The following is a 25,637-nucleotide window of genomic DNA, read 5'->3' as shown; positions in this document are numbered from 1 at the left end:
CGGTTCTCGCTCATCTAGCTGCTACAATGACTGCTTAGACTGCAACAATAATACCTAACACACATTTACGTATCCGTCGTAAAGACGTGAAACTCGTCGAGTGACGAGTGTGTTCATTGATAAGCTAACACAATCTAAAAGTAGACATACCATCCATCACACTGCCCTGGCGCTGTGTACAGTTTACCTTCTATGGTTTGTGCACTCACTATTTGCCATTACTTTCTCCAACCCAGTGTTCGAACTATGCCGATATTTTCGGGGGGGTCCCTTTTTTTCCCTGGGGGGGCTTGCACTTGCGCTTGTCTCAGAGCGCGGATCTCCAAACACATGAGAAGCCTATCTTACGCACATATCACGCGGACTCCACACACGCATCGTGTCTGAAGTCATAACTCATCGGGGAAATCGTGTCCGCATTGGCATGTTCAAAAAACAACCTCGCGTCAACAATGATACCACACGCAAGAATAAAAAAACAGTCAGGCTACTCAACACATCTGATCCACAGCAGCACCAAAGCATCACTGGAAATCATGTCAACAACCACTCTTCCATTTCAACACGCGTCAACAAACAAATGGCACCACAAACATGAACGAATCGGTCAGGCTACCGATTCCAAACCCACAGCAGATGAATAATTAAATGCATCTTACCTTAAAGCAGAATTGACCACAAAGGAAGTGTGTTGGCACTGTTGGCACACTTCCTTTCTACTAGTTTGTGTCCCCAACCTGGCAGCAGCAGTCGTTGTCATATCGGTTTATTTTATTTTTGATGTAAACACAACACTTCGGATATGCAAATGCTTCCCGTTACACACGATTGCTATGTCAATAAACATCATTTTGCCAATATTTTAGAGACCATCCATCTTCTCCGTCGGTCAGCATCTGTCGGGATCCGATAAAATGATAAATCTTGCCTTGTGTGTTGATGGTTACTACATCCAGGTGCACAACAATATAATGGCATGATGGAAGTCTTTCTGAAAGTAAAAACTTTCTTTGATGGCTATAATCCTTTCGATGCTTCGCCGTCGTTCCTCGTTGTTGGCTGTGGTAGACTACTGGTAGTACATGTCCAAAATGGCGGCCGCGTTTGTTGTGACGTCATGTGAAAAGGGTCCATACCTCAAGTGCCCCACCACCACCACCCTGCGCGCACGCGTTCAGTAACCTCCTGCACACACTCACAAACCTTGCCCTTTGCTGTCAAAAATAGTAGCATATACATAAACAATAGTACACATAAACAAGGTCATTCTTCCTCATTGAAAATGTATTAAGTACAGTAGGCTACATCAGCCCATCAAATTCACTGAAAACAACCAACGATATGCATGTAGGCATATTGAAATGTCTTATTCAAAAATGAGCAGCATATATTTGTATGTCTCAATAAAAACCTTCAAAGCATCCTCCCCATAGCGCAGGATCAGTTGAAATAGAGAAGTGTTCTACTGGCGTCAGCTGCGCTGGGTTGACATCCATAACACCCTCGTCTTCCTTCTCGTCACCATGGTGTGAACTGATCTCTACCTGGCTTAAAGTGGCTTTGCACATATCCCCCTCCCCGGGGTCTCCCTCACTCCCATCTTCCTCAAGGGGATCCTCGTCGTCGCCGACCCCTCGGCTAACACTGGCTGTGGTTGTAGCATCTCCCCGGCTAGTGCTAGCAGGGCCATCTCCCTCACTAGCATCGCTGATTTCACTAGCTTCGGCTTCAGCGCTGGTAGTGACAGCAGTTGTCGATGTTTTTATAAAAAACGATCTAACACTGGAACATTTTTAATTGCAGCTACACGCCTGGAGTCTTTCTCTTTTTTAATTTTCTCTTCTCACAACCACTCAATTGATGTCTGTCCATTTTTCATTTCTACCGCGGTTTTTAAAAAATTGATACATTTCACCGTAGGTGGACTGGCTCAACTGACACGTTGAGGAAAGGGGGGTTAACGGTCACATAGGCCACTCTTGCTCAGAATTATGATTATTGTTGTTCTTATGAAATTAGTGTTCATAATGAATTATATATGACTATTTAACAATGTCAAGTGTATAACCATTTTAAATGTACAAACATTCACGAAAAATATTTTTAAAGTTTCTGTCACGTGGTGCCCCCCCACTGGCTGTGAGTGGTTAGTGCCCCTGGGCACTGTGCCGCAGGCCCATATAGTTAATCCGGCCTTGACCCCAGCTATCAACTTATGGCCTGCTGGAAGCCTCAGGTCACGAAGACCATTTTTCATGGACCATTCAGACTCATCTGATGATGAATGTAATGAGGACATTTAATGTCTCTCTCTCTACACATGTTCACACACACACACACACTCACACTATTAATAGATAATGCATAATATACATGATAATAATTGATAATACACATAATACTTGCATATCAAAACATCAAATGTTTTTCAATGATAAATGTTTTGAATTGGACTTTTAATATTAGAATAAGTTCAGTTGTACTGAATGTTATTTTTCATATTATACGATATTTCATATTGTAAGGGGCTTGAATTTGAGTTCAATAAACAGAATAGTCTGTTAATATTTTTGTCTGAACTGGTTGCATGTTTTCATATAGGGAGCGACCTTAACAGCACTGAATACCTGAGTGCTACTGTAGAGATACATTATACGCTGCCATTCATAATTAAATCTAGATCTTCCGAACTTTAACATATCATGGTGAAGAAAAAAAACTTCGATTTCCTGGCAACAAAATTGTGGCTCGTGAAAAGGCTGAATGGCTAGTGACTCGGGAAAACCACTAGCCACAGTGGCTGGTGAGCAAAAAAGTTAATGTAAAGCCCTGCCGTGTACCACCAGTCATACACACCGCCTAGTGGCCAGTGTTAGTCATTACCAGTCATACACACCGCCTAGTGGCCAGTGTTAGTAATTACCAGTCATACACACCGCCTAGGCGGTACGGTGGTGTAGTGGTTAGCGCTGTCGCCTCACAGCAAGAAGGTCCGGGTTCGAGCCCCGTGGCCGGCGAGGGCCTTTCTGTGTGGAGTTTGCATGTTCTCCCCGTGTCCGCGTGGGTTTCCTCCGGGTGCTCCGGTTTCCCCCACAGTCCAAAGACATGCAGGTTAGGTTAACTGGTGACTCTAAATTGAGCGTAGGTGTGAATGTGAGTGTGAATGGTTGTCTGTGTCTATGTGTCAGCCCTGTGATGACCTGGCGACTTGTCCAGGGTGAACCCCGCCTTTCGCCCGTAGTCAGCTGGGATAGGATCCAGCTCGCCTGCGACCCTGTAGAACAGGATAAAGCGGCTACAGATAATGAGATGAGACACACCGCCTAGTGGCCAGTGTTAGTAATTACCAGTCATACACACCGCCTAGTGGCCAGTGTTAGTAATTACCAGTCATACACACCGCCTAGTGGCCAGTGCTAGCCAGTAAAGAAATAAAACAAAAGAGACTGGCTATGATATAAAAAAATTCTACAACCCAGAAACAGATGGGAGCTCCGCTTTTAGGCAGTGCCTAAATCTATATATTAGTTTCCATAGTAACAATTCATTTACAGGGACTTGCTCAACGTGCCACATAGTGTAAAGCTAATTTTTTTTTTTTAAATTTAAGGAATGAACATATTGTTTGGAAAAATACTGTCATTGATATGGTGATGTTTTAATAAGATGTTTACTAAACATTTATGGATGGAGTCTCCAGTGTTAGCACTTTAAAGTCAAACTTTATGTACCTTTATGTTTTCTGCAATGGGAATGTTTTCGGGATGGATGACTTTTCAAGTCTTTTTTGTCTTATTAACTTCAAGAAAGAGAAAAAACAGACTGGTAAGGAAATGACGTTTATAGCTGCTATAATGTAAGTGATAAACGGAACTAACACACTTCACAGGCATTCTACAACATTAAATGTTTTGAAATAAAGCATATAAATGTATATGTTGCTCTTAAATAAATAAAACAATGTAAGCATGAACAAATTGATGTCGTGTAAGAGGAATAAAATAAATAAGGATGGAGTATGCTGTTCACCACTCTATCATTAATTATTCTTTTCATTTTATTTTTTCTTTTGTTTTTCTTTTTTTGTGTTTGTGTAGTTTGATGTTTGTTTTTTGTTTTTGTTTGAGTGTTTTGTCTGCCGGTTATGGTGTAGCTCCAGACCCGGTTTTGGGTGTTGGTTCCCTTCAGGCCTTGGTTCACCATGGGTGATGCCTGTGCTCCTTGCTAGGGACTGCAGTGAGCTCGTTGCTCATTTTAACATCGTGGTTGTCCAGTGCTCTGTGCAGCAGTGCTTCTGTGCTCGGCGCGGTGTTCTGAGTGATGTTGCTTGGTGGCAGCTGTGCAGGCAGTTTGGGACATACCAGCGCTAAGCATGGCAGTGCTTCTGTGTTCACTTTGTGGATCTATGATGCAGTGTTCCCGGCGGTGTTGCCCGGTGGCGGCGTGGCGGCTGTGCAGGTGGTGTGGGACTTGTTTTCGTGCGCCTTTTGGTGGGACTGTGGCTGCTACACTACTGGAATGACATCCTGACCTTTATTTGGTGGACTTTTTTTTTTCTTCCCCCCCTTATAATTGTAAAGCGACCTTGGGTATTGAGAAAGGCACTATATAAATTTAACTTATTATTATTATATCTACGGGGCGGCATGGTGGTGTAGTGGTTAGCACTGTCACCTCACAGCAAGAAGGTCCGGGTTCGAGCCCCGTGGCCGGCGAGGGCCTTTCTGTGCGGAGTTTGCATGTTCTCCCCGTGTCCGCGTGGGTTTCCTCCGGGTGCTCCAGTTTCCCCCACAGTCCAAAGACATGCAGGTTAGGTTAACTGGTGACTCTAAATTGAGCGTAGGTGTGAATGTGAGTGTGAATGGTTGTCTGTGTCTATGTGTCAGCCCTGTGATGACCTGGCGACTTGTCCAGGGTGTACCCCACCTTTCACCCATAGTCAGCTGGGATAGGCTCCAGCTCGCCTGCGACCCTGTAGAACAGGATAAAGCGGCTACAGATAATGGATGGATGGATTCTGTCCACATTCACTGGATGTGAGCAATTGCGCACTCTGATTGGCTACTGTACTATTAGGATATCAGCTCATATACTGTGGTGCAGCATGTTGCTGTACCAACTGAGGACAAAATAAAAAATCTACTCGAAAACAAAACCCCAAAAAATGCAAAAAAAAATGGAATAAAACTATTTGATGGTAAAAACATCTTTTTAATTATTTTTCAAGAATTATTATTATAGCATTTTTCACAAATTGTTCCTGTCATTTCACTGGTTTGTTTATATTCTAAGCTGAAATGATTTTGTCGGACATTTTGTATAAAGTTTTTATTTATCGAATTTGCAAAAATAAAAATGCTGTTTCTCAAAATCAAGTGAATGTGGATTGAATAAGACAGTTATTCCACTCAATCTCATCGTATGTGTCTTATAGACAACTTGGTGCTACGCACCTCGTCAGTTATCAGCTCATGAACAACTCGATTTTGTGGAATAACTCTTAATTATTTTTCCCTATAAATTGTTTTATTCCTTAAACCAAAGCTGAAGATCCACCATTACAATAAGTAAAGAACAAGAACAAGAGCTGAATATACATTTTTTTTAAACTGTGGTTATACTGTGTGGGTTTTGTACATGGTATTCTCTAACCATGGCCCACTTCTACTAGCACAAGGACATGTTTTTGAAAGCATTTCTGTAAGTCACTCTGGATAAGTGTGTCTGCTAAACGCTCTGAATGTTCATGTAAACAAATTCACTCCCTCAGTTACTGAGACAGAGGTCGTACAAACACTCAAACATAAAATAACCACCATCGAGGCGTCCAATCAGAGCAAATCCTGTCTTCTAGTGTTTGAGCCATGGCCTGAAGGTGAGAGAATGAGCCTTGGGCTCCAAGCATCGCTGGTTTGATTCCCAGGACTGGCAGGAAAAACATGAAGCGAGCTGCATGAATGAGCAGCACTTCCCTCGTAGCTGAAGTGCCCTTGAGCAAGACACCGAACCCCCACCTGCTCCCTGGGTGCTGTAGCATAGCTGCCTGCTGCTGTGTGTGTGTGTGTGTGTGCTCACGTGTGTGTGTGTGTGTTCAGATGGGTTAAATACAGAGAAGGAATTTTGCTATGTGACCAAATAAAGGTGGCTTCACTTTCTTCTGAGTTGAGGTCTTGAAGCAGCTGTAGTTCTGGTACAAATTCTTAACTCGACGTGACGAGTAGTGTTTATTTCCGAGCATAAAAAAATCAAAGTGTGTGAAAGTAGTCACTGTGACAGGTCTGAGGATGGAGAAGAGCAGAATCACAAATGCTCTTCGGGAGGATTAAGAGATTTCCTCAGTTGGTTTACAATAATCAAAATGGCTGAAGACACTGAACAGACTGACTAAAAATACTGTACGTGTACCGTATGTCTCATGGGAAACACACACACACACACACAGAACTGAGTAACAGATGTTATCTGCTCTGGGGATCACAGACCTCCCTGGAACCAAAACATATCTGACTTTTTGCTCCAAACTCCACACTGACAAACTGAGTGACAAAGTCTTAAATTAAATAACTTTTTTTAGTTTTAAGAGAGACTTATATTTATTACAAGTTACAAAGCCAAGAAACAAGTCCCTGCTATCACTTGTTATAGCAGCTAATATATACAATATTTCGGCAGTGCCTAAAAGCAGAGCTCCTGATGAGTGTATGAGCAAAATATTTGCATTGGCAAAAAATCAACTTGAATAATCTAATAGGAGCACACAGCCACAGACTGCAATGCACACGCAGCATCATTAAGACTAGTTACCATGCACCTGTTCCTGATTAGAGTGCAATCACAGCAGAGACATATCAGGACTCTCAGTAACACACAGACTTTGTGAAGTATACCCTGCGTCTGATTTTACCAAGCCTTGTATTTTGTGTTGCTTTTCTGTTTTTTGACCCCTTTTTGTAGTTTTGGACTGTGAGTATAGTACAGTGGTGCTTGAAAGTTTGTGAACCCTTTAGAATTTTCTATATTTCTGCATAAATATGACCTAAAACATCATCAGATTTTCACACAAGTCCTAAAAGTAGATAAAGAGAACCCAGTTAAACAAATGAGACAAAAATATTATACTTGGTCATTTATTTATTAAGGAAAATGATCCAATATTACATATCTGTGAGAGGTAAAAGTATGTGAACCTCTAGGATTAGCAGTTAATTTGAAGGTGAAATTAGAGTCAGGTGTTTTCAATCAATGGGATGACAATCAGGTGTGAGTGGGCACCCTGTTTTATTTAAAGAACAGGGATCTATCAAAGCCTGATCTTCACAACACATGTTTGTGGAAGTGTATCATGGCACGAACAAAGGAGATTTCTGAGGCCCTCAGAAAAAGCATTGTTGATGCTCATCAGGCTGGAAAAGGTTAAAAAAACATCTCTAAAGAGTTTGGACTCCACCAATCCACAGTCAGACAGATCGTGTTCAAATGGAGGAAATTGAAGATCATTGTTACCCTCCCCAGGAGTGGTCGACCAACAAAGATCACTCCAAGACCAAGGCGTGTAATAGTCAGCGAGGTCACAAAGGACCTCAGGGTAACTTCTAAGCAACTGAAGGCCTCTCTCACATTGGCTAATGTTAATGTTCATGAGTCCACTATCAGGAGAACACTGAACAACAATGGTGTGCATGGCAGGGTTGCAAGGAGAAAGCCACTGCTCTCCAAAAAGAACATTGCTGCTCATCTGCAGTTTGCTAAAGATCATGTGAACAAGCCAGAAGGCTATTGGAAAAATGTATTGTGGATGGATGAGACCAAAATAGAACTTTTTGGTTTAAATGAGAAGCATCATGTTTGGAGAAAGGAAAACCCTGCATTCCAGCATAAGAACCTTATCCCATCTGTGAAATACGGTGGTGATAATATCATGGTTTGGGCCTGTTTTGCTGCATCTGGGCCAGGACAGCTTGCCACCATTGATGGAACAATGAATTCTGAATTATACCAGCGAATTCTAAAGGAAAATGTCAGGACATCTGTCCATGAACGGAATCTCAAGAGAAGGTGGGTCATGCAGCAAGACAACGACCCTCAGCACACAAATCGTTCTACCAAAGAATGGTTAAAGAAGAATAAAGTTAATGTTTTGGAATGGCCAAGTCAAAGTCTTGACCTTAATCCAATGGAAATGTTGTGGAAGGACCTGAAGCGAGCAGTTCATGTGAGGAAACCCACCAACATCCCAGAGTTGAAGCTGTTCTGTACGGAGGAACGGGCTAAAATTCCTCCAAGCCGGTGTGCAGGACTGATCAACAGTTACCGCAAACGTTTAGTTGCAGTTATTGCTGCACAAGGGGGTCACACCAGATACTGAAAGCAAAGGTTCACATACTTTTGCCACTCACAGATATGTAATATTGGATCATTTTCCTCAATAAATAAATGACCAAGTATAATATTTTTGCCTCATTTGTTTAACTGGGTTCTCTTTATCTACTTTTAGGACTTGTGTGAAAATCTGATGATGTCTCATCTCATTATCTGTAGCCGCTTTATCCTGTTCTACAGGGTCGCGGGCAAGCTGGAGCCTATCCCAGCTGACTACGGGTGAAAGGTGGGGTACACCCTGGACAAGTCGTCAGGTCATCACAGGGCTGACACATAGACACAGACAACCATTCACACTCACATTCACACCTACGCTCAATTTAAAGTCACCAGTTAACCTAACCTGCATGTCTTTGGACTGTGGAGGAAACCAGAGCACCCGGAGGAAACCCATGTGGACAACATGCAAACTCCACAGAAAGGCCCTCGCCGGCCACGGGGCTCGAACCCGGACCTTCTTGCTGTGAGGCGACAGCGTTAACCACTACACCACCGTGCCGCCAAAATCTGATGATGTTTTAGGTCATATTTATGCAGAAATATAGAAAATTCTCCAGGGTTCACAAACTTTCAAGCACCACTGTATTCCCTCTGATATCCTGTCTGTGTCTCACTCCACCACTGCCTGTTTTTCCACTCGTTTTAGATCTGTTTGCTCGCGCGTTTTCAATAAAACTCTTCTTGCACTTACATCCGTCTATCGCCATTACACGGCACAAACTGTCAACTGTTCAAAAAGCGGAGTGGACTAATAAAACTGTTTTAACTCATTTTATATGAAACTGTTGTGAATATTTTCTGTAAAATGTGTTCATAAATAATCTCGCTTTATTTTTTAAAAAGCAAATTAAAAATAAGCGCTGGATAAAAACCCATCTATCTTATGGAAATAAAGATACAAATTTTGTTGTCTGATGGTCGAGTGTTTGAGATACGTCCCCTTGCACTTACAATCAGGTTCCCTGTGGTGGTGGTGGTGCATGTTCGGACGTATGGATGTCATACGGTCACACCATCAAAAATCAGGTCGATGCATTCTCTTAAGTATGGGGCTCCGCTCCGCTATAAACAACTGTCCCCTCAGCAGCTTCACAGCTTTTTTCTTTCAGGAAATTAATAAGACTTGTCTTGCTGCAGAGAAACCATAAGTCCTGAAGACTTTCTCACGGTGGAAAACCTTCTGTTACAAGTTACTGACACTGGAGGCTCCTTCCTTAAATAATAAATGAACATTTACTTGTAGAACACTTCATATCAACAACTGTTTTGATTGTTTTGTTTTAATAACAACACACATTGCGTTTTAGATTATATAGCTCGTCCACCATACAAGTCCCTGTGAATGAGTTGTTGCTATAGAAATGATAACATAACATTAAAATAAACAAGAATATGTGGTGAATTATTACATGCTAATTGTCCTGTATTTAAAAGTCCAAGGGGTGGAGGTGGATCTGATCGAACTCCTTCTATAAGCCTAAACCGCACAGCACTGTCCAAGACAAGACAAAACAGCTCCTTAAATGGTCATGGTCAAGCCATGGTCTTGCATGGTTAGAGCAACAGTTTTAGGACCAAAAGGTCACTGGTTCAATTCCCTGGACCAGCAGGAATGGCTGAAGTGTCCTTGAGCAAGGTACTGAACCTCCAGCTGCTCCCCAGGCTGCTCTGGGTGTGTTGTATGTCACTCTGGATAAGAGCGTCTGCTAAATGCCTGTAATGTAATGTAAACACATTTATCTCGCCTGAAACACACTGCACTGTCTCGACCCCCTGGATTTTTGGCTCGATTCCGCCTAGGTAGGTGGATCTGGATCAGGTCAGACTCCACCCCATGGATCTTTTTGTTCTGCAGCAAGGGCCTAAACTTAGGTCTAAAGTCACTCCCCTAATCAGTCTCCTATTCAGTAATAATGCTCACGTTTATAGTTTAAATAATCCCTTTAAATGCATTATATTTGTTAAGAGGCCAATCCTTTGATATGTAGCACTTATTTAGCGTTTTGATCTACAAAACCACAGAATCTGCACTTGTGTCCATTATGTCCATGGTGCATTATGCATCCATTGGGTGTGAGATTTTTATCTTCAACGGCAAAATCAGACTGGAAATCATAGAGCGTAAAGCCGGCTTTACTTGTGTTCCTACCACATGGACGTAAATAACAAGCTCACATATGGTCCTCCCCTGGCTCTGAACAGCAACAGCGTCACACCCTCAGCTCAATCAGAGAGAGAGGGAGACATCAAGAGAGTGAGACAGAGAGACAACACGCCTGAATTCCATTAATCCAATTCCATTCCATATATGGTGTTATGAAAGAGAGGAACAAATCAGCTTTATTTTATTCATAAATCTGTTAAGTTATAAACATTTGTAATTGCATATACAGTATATCTACTGCATAACTATAATGTACTAAATGCCATCGTGTGTGTATGTGTTTTATGTCCTAGCAGACACTGTAGCGATAGCAGAGATAGTAACAGTGAGGGCCAGAGGATTCCCAGAAGGCCGGTCATGTTTCAGGCTGATTACTGTGAACTAACAACATTTATACAAGTAGCTCACCGCAGACAGCTCTCACTGTCTCCCACTCACAGACACATGGACCCACACACAGACACGGACACAGACACACGGACACATACACGGACACAGACACACACACAGACACACGGACCCACACACAGACCCATGGACCTACACACAGACACACAGACCCACTCACAGACACACGGACCCACACACAGACCCACAGACCGTCTCACAGACACATGGACCCACTCACAGACACAGACACACGGACCCACACACGGACACACAGACCCACACACAGACACAGACACAATGACCCACACACAGACCCATGGACCCACACACAGACACAAAGACTCACTCACAGACACACAGACCCACTCACAGACACACGGACACACACACACACACACACACACACACACACACACGGACCCACACACAGACACACAGACCCACACACAGACACACGGACCCACTCACAGACACATGGACACAGACACACGGACCCACACGTGGACACACAGACACACGGACCCACACACAGACCCACGGACCCACACACAGACCCACTCACAGACTCACAGACCCACTCACACACACACACACACACACACACGGACCCGCACACAGACCCACACACAGACACACACTCGGACCCACTCACAGACACACAGACACACACACGGACTCACACACAGACACACTGACCCACACACAGCCCCACACACAGACACATTGACCCACACACAGACCCACTCACAGACACACGGACCCAGACACCCAACCCCACACACAGACCCACAGACCCACACACAGACACAGACACACGGACCCACTCACAGACACACAGACACACACACGGACTCACACACAGACACACACACGGACTCACACACAGACCCACACACAAACACACTGACCCACACACAGCCCCAATCACAGACACACGGAGCCAGACACACAACTCCACACACAGACCCACACACAGACACACAGACCCACACACAGACACACGGACCCACACACAGACACATGGACACAGACACATGGACCCACACGTGGACACACAGACACACGGACCCACACACAGACCCACAGACCCACTCTCACACACACACACACACACACGGACCCACACACAGATACACAGACCCACACACAGACACACGGACTCACTCATAGACACATAGACCCACTCACAGACACATGGACACAGACACATGGACCCACACATGGACACACAGACACACGGACCCACACACACAGACCCACACACAGACACAGACCCACGGACCCACTCACAGACACACAGACACATACACAGACTCACACACAGATACACAGACACACACACACAGACCCACTCACAGACACACAGACACACACATGGACTCACACACAGACACACTGACCCACACACAGCCACACTGACCCACACACAGCCCCACACACAGACACATTGACCCACACACAGACCCACTCACAGACACACGGACCCAGACACACAGACCCACACACAGACCCACACACAGACACACGGACCCACTCACAGACACACAGACACACACACGGACACTCACACAGATTCACAGACCCACACACAGACACAGACACACGGACCTACTCACAGACACACAGACTCACACACAGACTTACACACAGACACACTGACCCACACACAGCCCCACACACAGACACATTGACCCACACACAGACCCACTCACAGACACATGGACCCAGACACACAGACCCACACACAGACCCACACACAGACACAGACACACGGACCCACTCACAGACACACAGACACACACACGGACTTACACACAGACACACTGACCCACACACAGCCCCACACACAGACACATTGACCCACACACAGACCCACTCACAGACACACGGACCCAGACACCCAACCCCACACACAGACCCACACACAGACACAGACACACGGACCCACTCACAGACACACAGACACACACACGGACTCACACACAGACACACACACGGACTCACACACAGACCCACACACGGACACACTGACCCACACACAGCCCCAATCACAGACACACGGACCCAGACACACAACTCCACACGCAGACCCACACACAGGCCCACGGACCCACACACAGATACACAGACACAGACACACGGACCCACTCACAGACACACGGACACACACACGGACCCACACACAAACTTTAAAGTCCACATCCAAGTCTGTATTTGTAGTCATTCAGGTGAAGAAATCCAATGGCTCCTGCTGAAGTGGGTTAACAGAGTAACTGCAGTTTGTAGGGCTGCACCATAACAGCTCATACATACACTAATCATGATTATTATCCATACAGGACACTTTTTCCATGGAATAAAAACGTGTTCTTTTCCCTTCTAGCAGGTTTCATTCATTTGGTTTGATAGCATGTAATATTGTTAGCATATCGCTTATCCTATGTGTATTACATCACTCTATCCAATGGAGAATGAGTGTTGAATATGGTTTATGATATTGCACGGTTGTCAAGACATGACATCACACATCGGAGCTGATGCAAATATCCAATGAGAGAGTTTTCTGCTGCACAGAAGCATTTCTTTGTTCACCGGGAAAGAGAAAGGGGTGGCACGGTGGTGTAGTAATCACCTCAAACACAATAACCTGTTCGAGAAGTTTCAGTCTGGCTTCCGCCCTGGCTATAGCACAGAGACAGCTCTGGTCAGGGTCACAAATGACCTTTTGATGACGGCAGACGCTGGCTTCACCTCCCTACTCATTCTCCTGGACCTGACGGCTGCTTTTGACACTGTCGACCACAACATTCTCCTTCACCGCCTGCAACACATCATTGGACTCTCGGACACTGTACTCAACTGGTTTACCTCTTACCTGACAGACAGAACTGAACATGTAGCACTGGGCAGGGCAAAATCACAATTGCACACAGTCACTTGTGGTGTCCCCCAGGGTTCGGTGTTGGGCCCCACACTCTTCACCATCTACATGCTCCCCCTTGGACAGATCATCACCAGACATGGTATCTCCTTCCATTGCTACGCCGACGATACCCAGCTCTACCTCAGGACAACCCCCACCTCATCTGTTCCCCAGCCAACATCCAATCTGGCCACCTGTTTGGAGGAGATTGAGGCGTGGATGAGACACAACTTTCTACAACTAAACAGCTCCAAAACAGAAGCAATACTGGTTGGCACTCCTCATCAGCTTCGCTCTTCCACTATCACCAGCATCTCCTTCTCTGGCCAAAACATTCCCCTATCCACAGCTGTCACTAACTTGGGTGTTAAAATGGACTCACACCTCACCTTTGACACCCACATCAAACATCTCTGTAAGACAGCCTTCTATCATCTCAGAAACATAGCCAAACTCCGTCCTTTACTCAGCCTGGGAGATGCAGAGAAGCTCGTCCATGCCTTTGTCTCCTCCAGACTAGACTACTGTAATGCACTCCTCATCGGGATACCTGGCAAGAACATCCAGAGGCTTCAATACATCCAGAACTCTGCTGCCAGGATCCTGTTGAGGGTGCGCAAACATGAACACATTACCCCCATTCTAAAAAACCTTCACTGGCTTCCGGTCCATTTCAGAATCCAGTACAAGGTCTTACTTCTCACCCACCAGTGCATAAATGGAAATGCCCCTCACTACCTACAAGAACTTCTCATCCCCCAGGTCAACACACGCTCCCTCCGGTCCACAAACACAAATACCCTCCACGTACCCAGAACCAAACTACACAGCATGGGTGACAGGGCCTTTTCCTGTGCTGCTCCAAGGCTGTGGAATGCCCTCACTGACCATCTGAGGGCCCCACAGCCTACAGAAACTTTTAAAAGACACTTAAAAACACATCTTTTTAAATTGGCCTACTGTTAATCTTGTTCTTTCTTTTCAATTTTATTTTATTTGTTTCTGCTTCTTTTCATTTTTATTTTATTGCCTCTGCTTTTTTAGTGCAACACTTTTTTATTGCAACTCCTTTTTTAACTTCCTTTTTTATCTATTTTTTGTAGCACTTTGAGATTTTAACAATAGAAAGTGCATTATAAATAAAATTTATTATTATTATTATAAAAATTTATTATTATTGTAGTGGTTATCACTGTCGCCTCACTGCAAGAAGTTTCTGGGTTTGAGCCCAGTTGCTGACGAGGGCCTTTCTGTGCGGAGTTTGCATGTTCTCCCCGTGTCTGCATGGGTTTCCTCCGGGTGCTCCGGTTTCCCCCACAGTCCAAAGACATGCAGGTTAGGTTAATATGAGGCAGCCTTGGGCTGAAGTGTCCTTGAGTGGGGCACCTGACCCCCAGCTGCTCCCCGGGCGCTGTAGCGTGGCTCTGAGTATGTGTGTGTGCATGTGTACAGGGCCGCTGACAGCTTTGGCTGGGCCCGGGACAAAATGCTCTGAGTGCGCCCCCCAGGGCCAACCCACACACACATCCTTTAACCGAACGCCATTAAATGTATTCCGTTACGCCCCAAGCCTGCATGCGACAGCCCCCGCAATGCCTTCCTAAACTCGTGGATAGTCTACTATAATCACGCGATTGGGGTGCTCTTGAAGGAGCAGCGATGGATGGGGGATTTCGGGCAGGGCTGGGGGCGAACATAGTATACTGTGCGCGCGTACTGTCCAGTGTGAAAAGCAGAGAAGAACACACCGCTCGAGAAACGGCGGGATACGATTGCGGGCTAATGTGAATATTCTTAGCTTCAATCAGATATATGAAACACAATGTTATTAAGCCGTTGTGGTTATGAAATGGGGGCGGCACGGTGGTGTAGTGGTTAGCGCTGTCGCCTCACAGCAAGGAGGTCCTGGGTTCGAGCCCCGTGGCCGGCGAGGGCCTTTCTGTGCGGAGTTTGCATGTTCTCCCCGTGTCCGCGTGGGTTTCCTCCGGGTGCTCCGGTTTCCCCCACAGTCCAAAGACATGCAGGTTAGGTTAACTGGTGACTCTAAATTGAGCGTAGGTGTGAATGTGAGTGTGAATGGTTGTCTGTGTCTATGTGTCAGCCCTGTGATGACCTGGCGACTTGTCCAGGGTGTACCCCGCCTTTCGCCCGTAGTCAGCTGGGATAGGATCCAGCTTGCCTGCGACCCTGTAGAAGGATAAAGCGGCTAGAGATACTGTGATGTGATGTGTGGTTATGAAATGATTCAATGCCCTGTGCGTTTGATATGGTGTTCAGTGTGACTTGCTCTCCCCTCGTTTGTAATATGAATTGCGTGCCGTGCGTGCCTTGGTTGGGGTTACTTCACGGGGCTGGAAAAAGTTGGCTGTGTCTTACCTGGCTCAGCTGCCCCACTGCCTTTGCTAGTACCTGCTGCATCATCCGAATCTTTTTTAAAATATTTATGCAGTGAGCCCCTGAGTCTCTTGGTTTCTTCCTCTCTTTTTCTCTTTTCTTTTCTGTGCTCCTGTAGGGTGACCACCGACATGAGTCTGTAAGTTAGGACACTTGTGTCCAAAAGTGAGGACAAAGGCCCTAAAGTTAGGACACCGTCGCGTTACGGGGGGTGTAAGAAAAACTTATAAAAAAAACGTATGAAGTCAATATATACAGTGGTGCTTGAAAGTTTGTGAACCCTTTAGAATTTTCTATATTTCTGCATAAATATGACCTAAAACATCATCAGATTTTCACACAAGTCCTAAAAGTAGATAAAGAGAACCCAGTTAAACAAATGAGACAAAAATATTATACTTGGTCATTTATTTATTGAGGAAAATGATCCAATATTACATATCTGTGAGTGGCAAAAGTATGTGAACCTTTGCTTTCAGCATCTGGTGTGACCCACTTGTGCAGCAATAACTGCAACTAAACGTTTTCGGTAACTGTTGATCAGTCCTGCACACCGGCTTGGAGGAATTGTAGCCCATTCTTCCATACAGAACAGCTTCAACTCTGGGATGTTGGTGGGTTTCCTCACATGAACTGCTCGCTTCAGGTCCTTCCACAACATTTCCATTGGATTAAGGTCAGGACTTTGACTTGGCCATTCCAAAACATTCACTTTATTCTTCTTTAACCATTCTTTGGTAGAACGACTTGTGTGCTTAGGGTCGTCTTGCTGCATGACCCACCTTCTCTTGAGATTCAGTTCATGGACAGATGTCCTGACATTTTCCTTTAGAATTTGTTGGTATAATTCAGAGTTCATCATTCTATCAATGATGGCAAGCCGTCCTGGCCCAGATGCAGCAAAACAGGCCCAAACCATGATACTACCACCACCATGTTTCACAGATGGGATAAGGTTCTTATGCTGGAATGCAATGTTTTCCTTTCTCCAAACATACTTCTCATTTAAACCAAAAAGCTCTATTTTGGTCTCATCCGGCCACAAAACATTTTTCCAATAGCCTTCTGGCTTGTCCACATGATCTTTAGCAAACTGCAGATGAGCAGCAATGCTCTTTTTGGAGAGCAGTGGCTTTCTCTTTGCAACCCTGCCATGCACAACATTGTTGTTCAGTGTTCTCCTGATGGTGGACTCATGAACATTAACATTAGCCAATGTGAGAGAGGCCTTCAGTTGCTTAGAAGTGACCCTGGGGTCCTTTCTGACCCGCAGACTATTACACACCTTGCTCTTGGAGTGATCTTTGTTGGTCGACCACTCCTGGGGAGGGTAACAATGGTCTTGAATTTCCTCCATTTGTACACAATCTGTCTGACTGTGGATTAATAGAGTCCAAACTCTTTAGAGATGGTTCTGTAACCTTTTGCAGCCTGATGAGCATCAACAACACTTTTTCTGAGGTCCTCAGAAATCTCCTTTGTTCGTGCCATGATACACTTCCACAAACATGTGTTGTGAAGATCAGACTTTGATAGATCCCTGTTCTTTAAATAAAACAGGGTGCCCACTCACACCTGATTGTCATCCCATTGATTGAAAACACCTGACTCTAATTTCACCTTCAAATTAACTGCTAATCCTAGAGGTTCACATACTTTTGCCACTCACAGATATGTAATATTGGATCACTTTCCTCAATAAATAAATAACCAAGTATAATATTTTTGTCTCATTTGTTTAACTGGGTTCTCTTTAGCTACTTTTAGGACTTGTGTGAAAATCTGATGATGTTTTAGGTCATATTTATGCAGAAATATAGAAAATTCTAAAGGGTTCACAAACTTTCAAGCACCACTGTATTTATTAACTTGGAACACCTATCAAAAAGAGAAATGTGGAAAATGATGGTCAAGACCATGTCAACAAGAAGCAAAACATCACTGTAAAGTCACTGTAAAGAGTTGTGTCCATCTATAGACTTTGAAAAAACAGTCTTTGCCATGCCATAGGCCAACATATTTATTCACTTGAAAATGACCATCAAAAAGAAAAATCGAAAAATGAGTCAAGAAACATGTAGGCCTACTGTCATTTAGCCTACTATACTGGCCTTAGCTTATCCACAGGAACTAAACTAAAAACAAAATATTGTTGTGTTCATTTATGCTCATCCAAAAAAATATCAAAAAGAAAAACATAAAAAATGACAGTCAACCGTGTCATTTACATTTGGCCTATAACCTTACCTGTCAACTTTTGCAGAGCAGTCTAAACTCCTGTACGAGTGATGGTGTTTAATGGTGTGGAACAATTTAGTCAGCTCAGCAGCAGTGGTTTTGTCATCGATTGGGGTTGGTAGAGCTGCTGGGGCAAAAAATGATGCTAAAGATGACTGTCCAGCACTGCTGGCATTCTCTCTGTGGCAGTCTGTGTCCGCGTGTCTGTCTATCGCACCTTTCCCTCTGCTCCCCACATCAATGTCAATGCGACAGAGCTTGCAGAAGGCCAAGTGTTCTCCTTTTTGGCTCTTGCTGATAAAACGATGCTCTAAGCACCAAACATTTTTAAAGGATGTCTTTCGTTTCGGCATGAGTATTGTTCAACAGCATGCGTGCCAACATTCATAGGTTTTTCCGTGCAAACATTCGCACTGCACGCGCAGCTCGGAGGAGCAAAAGTCAGTCAATCGCGCGAGCGCAGCTTCTGAGTGACAGCAGCTTCCAGACAATCAGAGGCTGCAGAGGCTCCATCAGCTGCGCGCGCAGCGCGAATGTTTGTATACGAGAAATCCCTGTAGGCTATCTTTGCCTGTATGCCATCGCAGAATAGCAAGTGTAAATAATGGGCGGGGATTTGTGACGATTGATGCAACGGTGGCGGCTGAGGGTCCGAAATGAGGACAAAATGTAAAAAGTGAGGACGCGTGACAGAAGTCCGGACAGACGGCTCTAAAACCGGACTGTCCGGACGAAAGGTCACCCTATCCTGACTTGTGCATGTTGGCAAATGGCACGCACTCTCATTGTCGAAGCGCTATGATCGAACGATGTCGTTTTTTTCCCCTTAATCAAAGAGTCAGACCAAACCATTTTTGCATTAGGGGTGGTAGGGGGTTCTTGACGCCTTTTTCAAAGACAATAAAGGCAAAAGATCTAGAAATCATTTATTGAATGCAAATATAGCACATTTCTCCCCCAAATCAACACATTTTGAAATGAAATAAAATAATCGCAACTTCATGAGAGCCCAGTTCTGCCCCCCCCATTCCTGGGCCCGGGACAACATACCCGTTTGTCCCCCCCCCCCTGTCGGTGGGCCTGCATGTGTGTGTTCACTGCTTCAGACAGGTTAAGTACTTGGGTGTGCATATGACAAATAAAGGCTTCTTCTTCTTCTTCTTCTTCTTTGTTAAATATGGAAGATTTTGACATTTTGAAAGAGAAAGACGCGTTGAACACCTGAAAGGAATGTGTATGTATAATAATAATAATAATAATAATAATAATAATGGCTTTTTTTGTGGCATATTAGACAGGCTTGTAGTACTCGAGTCTGACTCGTGCCCTAATTTTAAAGACTCATGACTTGACTTGGAGTTAAGCACTGATGACTTGGACTCAGACTCGTGCATTAACTCCATTCAGACTCGTAAATTGGAGATGAGGACTCTGATTTTTTTTTTGGAACATGCCATAATAATTTGGCGTAAGATAGTTATATCTACATTAATTTTTGTACTAATTTCATGTAAGAGTGTCACACCTGTGCGCCTTGGTGCGTGCATCAGATAGACTCTCAGGTGCACACGCCATAAACGACTCGCACCTGCACAAGATTAAGGTGCGATCAGTGCGCTGATATAAAAACTGTGAAAACTTTGCGAAGTATTGAGTTGCATTCCTGACCCATTACCGAGCCTTATTTCCTTGCTTGGTTTCCTGATCCCTGATTTCCTGCTTCTCGACTCTGATCCTGCCGAGTCTCCGATAGCCTGTTTGTGTCTCGCTCGACCTGTCGCCTGTTTCACCATTTTATGATTTTGCTTACCATTCTGGATTGTTTACCTTCTTCACTTGTATTAATAAACACCTTCTGCACTTCCATCCGTCTCCCAACCATCTCTAACAGAATACTTCACACTCCCTGATAAAGAGAAGCACATTCACCTGTTCATACGCCATGTTCAGGAACAAACTAATGTTAATGGCACTAAAACAGCCACTGTTAAATGGTGCAGTTGGAGTCTTGTTCTTGGACTTGACTCTAAATTTTTTTTAATGACTTGGACTCGACTTGCACTTGAACACTGAGGACTCGAGACTGAACTCATAGTCAAGATTTAGTGATTCGACTACAACACTGATATCAGATATATTCCATTCAGCTACTCGTCTTCGACTCGTTCACTGTCATGCTAGCTGAATGGAATATATCTGATAGACCACGAAAAAAGCCAGACAATATTAATAAAATAAAAAGTTGAAATATTAACATAATGCCTAATTTTTGAGAGAATACCTACACAGCGTTTGATTTTCTTTGAGATGTGCATTATTTGATGTTTCCAATAACCTATTCAAATACAATACTTATACAAATAAAGGCTTCTTCTTCTGTTCCAACAAGTTGGCAGAGGTAATAAATTTAGAAATAAATTAATCACCAGTCAAAAGTTTGGACACTAGATTGAATATGTATGATTTGTTGTCTTAAAGGCGTTCTGCCTGTGGGTTGTAGTGTGTTTCTGTCTGGACCAGATGAGATTTTCACAGTGAACTGGGGTCATTAATTTATTATTACTTCATACTTGATATTTACTTTTTTAGATTTATACATCACGTCTGAATTTGTCATGAAAAGAGAAATTAGAAATGAGTCACTTTCTAACGCAACTGTAAATGTCCCATGTGAAGGCAATGGCTTGTGTGTGTGTGTGTGTGTGTGTGTGTGTGTGTGTGTGTGTGTGTGTGTGTGTGTGTGTGTGTGTGTGTGAGAAAGACTTTAAAAATGTTTCCTTATATAGCTTTGAGTTTTGAGTGTAAGTCAGAATGCGCCAGAAGAAGAAGGCCAGTTCACTCCCAATAAAACAAACACATTGAGACAAACCAGCCATTGATCCATTATATTCAGGATAAGGACGTTTACAGCTTACCTTACAGGAAATTCTGCATTCGAGGTCTGATTATATAACTAAAAATGAATGAATTTATACATTCACACTAGCGAGTGACAAAGAATACAGTACAGGGCAGTGCAGTGGTTCACACTGTCACCTCAGAACAAGCAGGTTCTGGGCTCAAACCTTCTGATTGACTGGGGTCTTTGTGCAGGGTTTGCATGTTTTCTGTGTGGGTTTCTTCCTGGTGCTCCGGTTTCCTTCCACAGTCCAAAGACATGTGGATTAGATCAAATGGTTTCCTTACATTTGCTCATAGGTGTGAGTGTGAGCAACTGTCTGTATCTCTGTATTAGCCCTGCGATCTGTCCAGGGTGAATCCCGCCTCCTGCCTGATGTCAGTTTGATTTGCTTCAACTCACCCATAACTTGCAATGGATAAATGGCATAGAAATTGAATGAACACACCAGTGGCAAGCTACAAAGCAAACATATGACAAGCATGAGCTTTGAAATGAGATTTAGCTCCCATTTAATGTTTGATGCACAAAAATGGAAGAAGAATCTATGGTTTCCTGCCATAGATGACCTTGCATTAAAATGTCTATGGAGGTGTTACAAATAAAAATAGAGCTTGGAAGGAAGCAACACTGATCATACAGTAAACTTGCTTTGCTAATAGCTAGTATGGAGCTGAGCTAACATCTCATCTCATCTCATTATCTGTAGCCGCTTTATCCTGTTCCACAGGGTCGCAGGCAAGCTGGAGCCTATCCCAGCTGACTACGGGTGAAAGGCGGGGTTCACCCTGGACAAGTCGCCAGGTCATCACAGGGCTGACACAGACACAGACAACCATTCACACTCACATTCACACCTACGCTCAATTTAGAGTCACCAGTTAACCTAACCTGCATGTCTTTGGACTGTGAGGGAAACCGGAGCACCCGGAGGAAACCCACGCGGACACGGGGAGAACATGCAAACTCCGCACAGAAAAGCACGGGGCTCGAACCCGGACCTTCTTGCTGTGAGGCGACAGCGCTAACCACTACACCGCCGTGCCGCCCCTGAGCTAACATAACTTTGCACTATTTCATTGTTTAATTTCTGTTTAACTAGTTAGCTTTAAAAGCTTTAAAACATAGTGTAACAGTTCCTGATGTGGGTGAAGCACAGAAGCACGGCAGGTGAGAGTTGACGTTTACACAAAACCACTTTATTTGGCATTTCAGCTTGCTATTCACTTGCTCACACAAGCGTTGTGGTCAGGGAGAGAGACCCTTTTCTCTGCTCTCTCTCTCCTGTTATGCTCCCTCCCTGTAACAAACGCGCGCGCACACACACACACACACACACACACACACACACACACACACACACACACACATTAATTGACAGCAGGTGGAATGACTTAGCCACTTACCTTCCCCGGCCCTGCCCTCCATTCACAGACTGCTGCTTGGCCACGCCCCCACTGCCACATACCCCCACCGCCCAACTCAGGCCGGGGAGCCGTCCGGCCTGAAGCTGGCTTCCCCCCCGACGGGACAGGAAGTCCGCCACCACCATCTGTGCCCCCGGCCTGTGGATCACCTCGAACTTAAATGGCTGGAGGGTGAGATACCAATGGGTGATCCGTGCATTGGCATCCTTCATGCGGTGGAGCCACTGGAGGGGTGCGTGGCCTGAACAGAGAGTGAAAGGGCGCCCCAGCAGGTAGTATCGGAGGGCGAGGACCACCCACTTGATGGCGAAACACTCCTTCTCGATTGTGCTGTACTTGCTTTCATGCATCAACAGTTTCCGGCTGACATACAGCATGGGGCACTCCTCGCCCTCCACCTCCTGGGATAAAACGGCCCCCAGCCCTCTGTCCGATGCATCAGTCTGCAAAATAAAGGGGAGAGAGAAGTCAGGGGAGTGTAAAAGTGGCCCCCCACACAGTGCGGCTTTTACCTCAGAGAAGACCTACTGGCACTGCTCTGTCCACTGGACCGGATCTGGATCCCCCTTTTTAGTGAAATTGGTTAGCGGGCTGGTGACGTCCGAATAATTAGGTAGAAACCTACGATAATAGCCAGCCAGCCCCAAGAACCGTTTCACCTCCTTTTTGGTCTTGGGCCTCGGGCAGGCTGCAATCACTGCAGTCTTGTTAATTTGGGGACGCACCTGCCCATGGCCCAAGTAGAACCCCAGATATCGTACTTCCGCCCACCCAATCACACACTTTTTCGGGTTAGCTGTGAGGTCCGCTTTCCTCAGCGACTTTAGAATGGCCCTCAGGTGTCCCAAGTGCTGTGGCCAATCATGACTGTAGATTATTATGTCATCTAGATAGGCAGCCGTGTAGGCAGCGTGAGGGTGGAGGACCCTGTCCATAAGCCACTGGAACGTAGCAGGCGCCCCAAACAACCCAAAAGGGAGCGTAACAAATTGGTGTAAACTAAATGGTGTGGAAAAGGCCATTTTCTCTCAGGATAGAGGAGTCAAGGGGATCTGCCAATATCCCTTTGTTAGATCCAGTGTCAAATAAAAGCAAGCAGCGCCTAACCAATCAAGCAACTCATCAATGTGAGGCATTGGGTATGCGTCAAATTTAGACACGGCATTGACCTTTCTATAGTCCACACAGAACTGGACCGACCCATCGGTCTTGGGAACCAGGACCACTGGGCTGCTCCAGTCACTGTGGGACTCCTCGATTATGCCCATTTCAAGCATGTCTTTGAGTTCGTCCCGAACCACCTTTTTCTTGTGTTCGGGCAAGCGGTAAGGGTGGCTACACACTACCACCCCTGGGGGCGTTTCGATGTGGTGATCTATGAGGTGGGTACGACCAGGAAGGGGCGAGAACACGTCGGAAAATTCCTTTTGCAACTTGGCTAACTTCATGAGTTGGGCCGGTGAGAGGTGGTCTCCACAAGGGACCGGAGTGGTCCGAGATGTTATCTTTTTCACCTCCGGCCCCAGCTCCGTCTTCTCTGGGACTACTGACACCAACGCCATGGGGACCCCCTCATTCCAGCGTTTTAAAAGGTTGAGGTGGTAGATTTGCAGTGCCCCACCCCTATCCGTTCACCTCACCTCATAGTCGACGTCCCCGACTCGCTGTGTGACCTCGAAGGGCCCTTGCCACTTGGTGACTAATTTAGAACTCGACGTGGGCAATAATATGAGCATTTTGTCTCCTGGCGTGAACTCTCTAAGGCGCGTGCCCTGTCATACAGCCGTCTTTGACATTCTTGTGCCTGCCATAAATTCTCCTGGGTTAGGTGTGTGAGAGTGTGGAGTTTTGCGCACAGGTCAAGAACATACTGGATTTCATTTTTACTAGGTGAAGGTCCCCGTGCACACACAACACTTTCACCGCTTGTGCTCTCCCCAATGCCTCACCTTGCACCAGGCATTGGTGAATTGAGGTCTGATTACAACCGGAATCCACCAAAGTGTGATATGTATCCCCTTGAATACTTACCGGTATGCAATACTTTCCGGCCCAGTCGGGGGGCGGTTTCTGGCGCGTCAGGGATCCGGATTATAGCTCCCACCTCCCTTGCGGAGCTCTGACTCTGGAGATGCTCCGGCTCCCCGCCGCGCCAGCACACCGGCCCAGGCTTTCCCTCTGAACTGGTGTTCTGGGTGTCACTCACCTGAGGGGGAGACAACACAGAAGCATGACAGGCGAGAGTTGATGTTTACACAAAACCACTTTATTTAGCTTTTCAGCTTGCTATTCACTCACTCACTCATTCACTCACATGTTGTGGTCAGGGAGAGAGACCCTTTTCTCTGCTCTTTCTCTCCTTTTATGCTCCCTCCCTGTAATAATAATAATAATAATAATAATAATAATAAACTTTATTTGCCAGGTATGTGAACACACATGAGGAATTTGACTCCGGTTTCATTTTGCTCTCTTAGTACAAACAGATAAAAAGCGTAGACAAAAACAAAAGCTATGTACATGTAGAAGGGTAAATATATGTATAGACAGCATAGTGCAAGGATGAATTAGTAAATATAAATATACAGTGTGCACAGAATGACGGTATGAGTGTGCAGATATTTCACAGTTGATGTTACTGATATTTGAGTCTAGTTTTAGCTGTTCATCACAGAGACCGCCTGAGGGAAAAAACTGTTCTTGTGTCTGGTTGTTTTTGTGTACAGTGTTCTGTAGCATCTCCCAGGGGGGAGAAGTTTAAACAGTTTGTGACCAGGGTGTGATGGGTCTGCAGAGATGTTACCTGCCCGTTTCCTGACTCTG

Source organism: Neoarius graeffei, chromosome 13, assembly GCF_027579695.1.
Source record: "Neoarius graeffei isolate fNeoGra1 chromosome 13, fNeoGra1.pri, whole genome shotgun sequence".
NCBI lineage: Eukaryota > Metazoa > Chordata > Actinopteri > Siluriformes > Ariidae > Neoarius > Neoarius graeffei.
The sequence above is the reverse complement of the archived record's forward strand: the minus strand, read 5'-3'. Positions refer to the sequence as shown.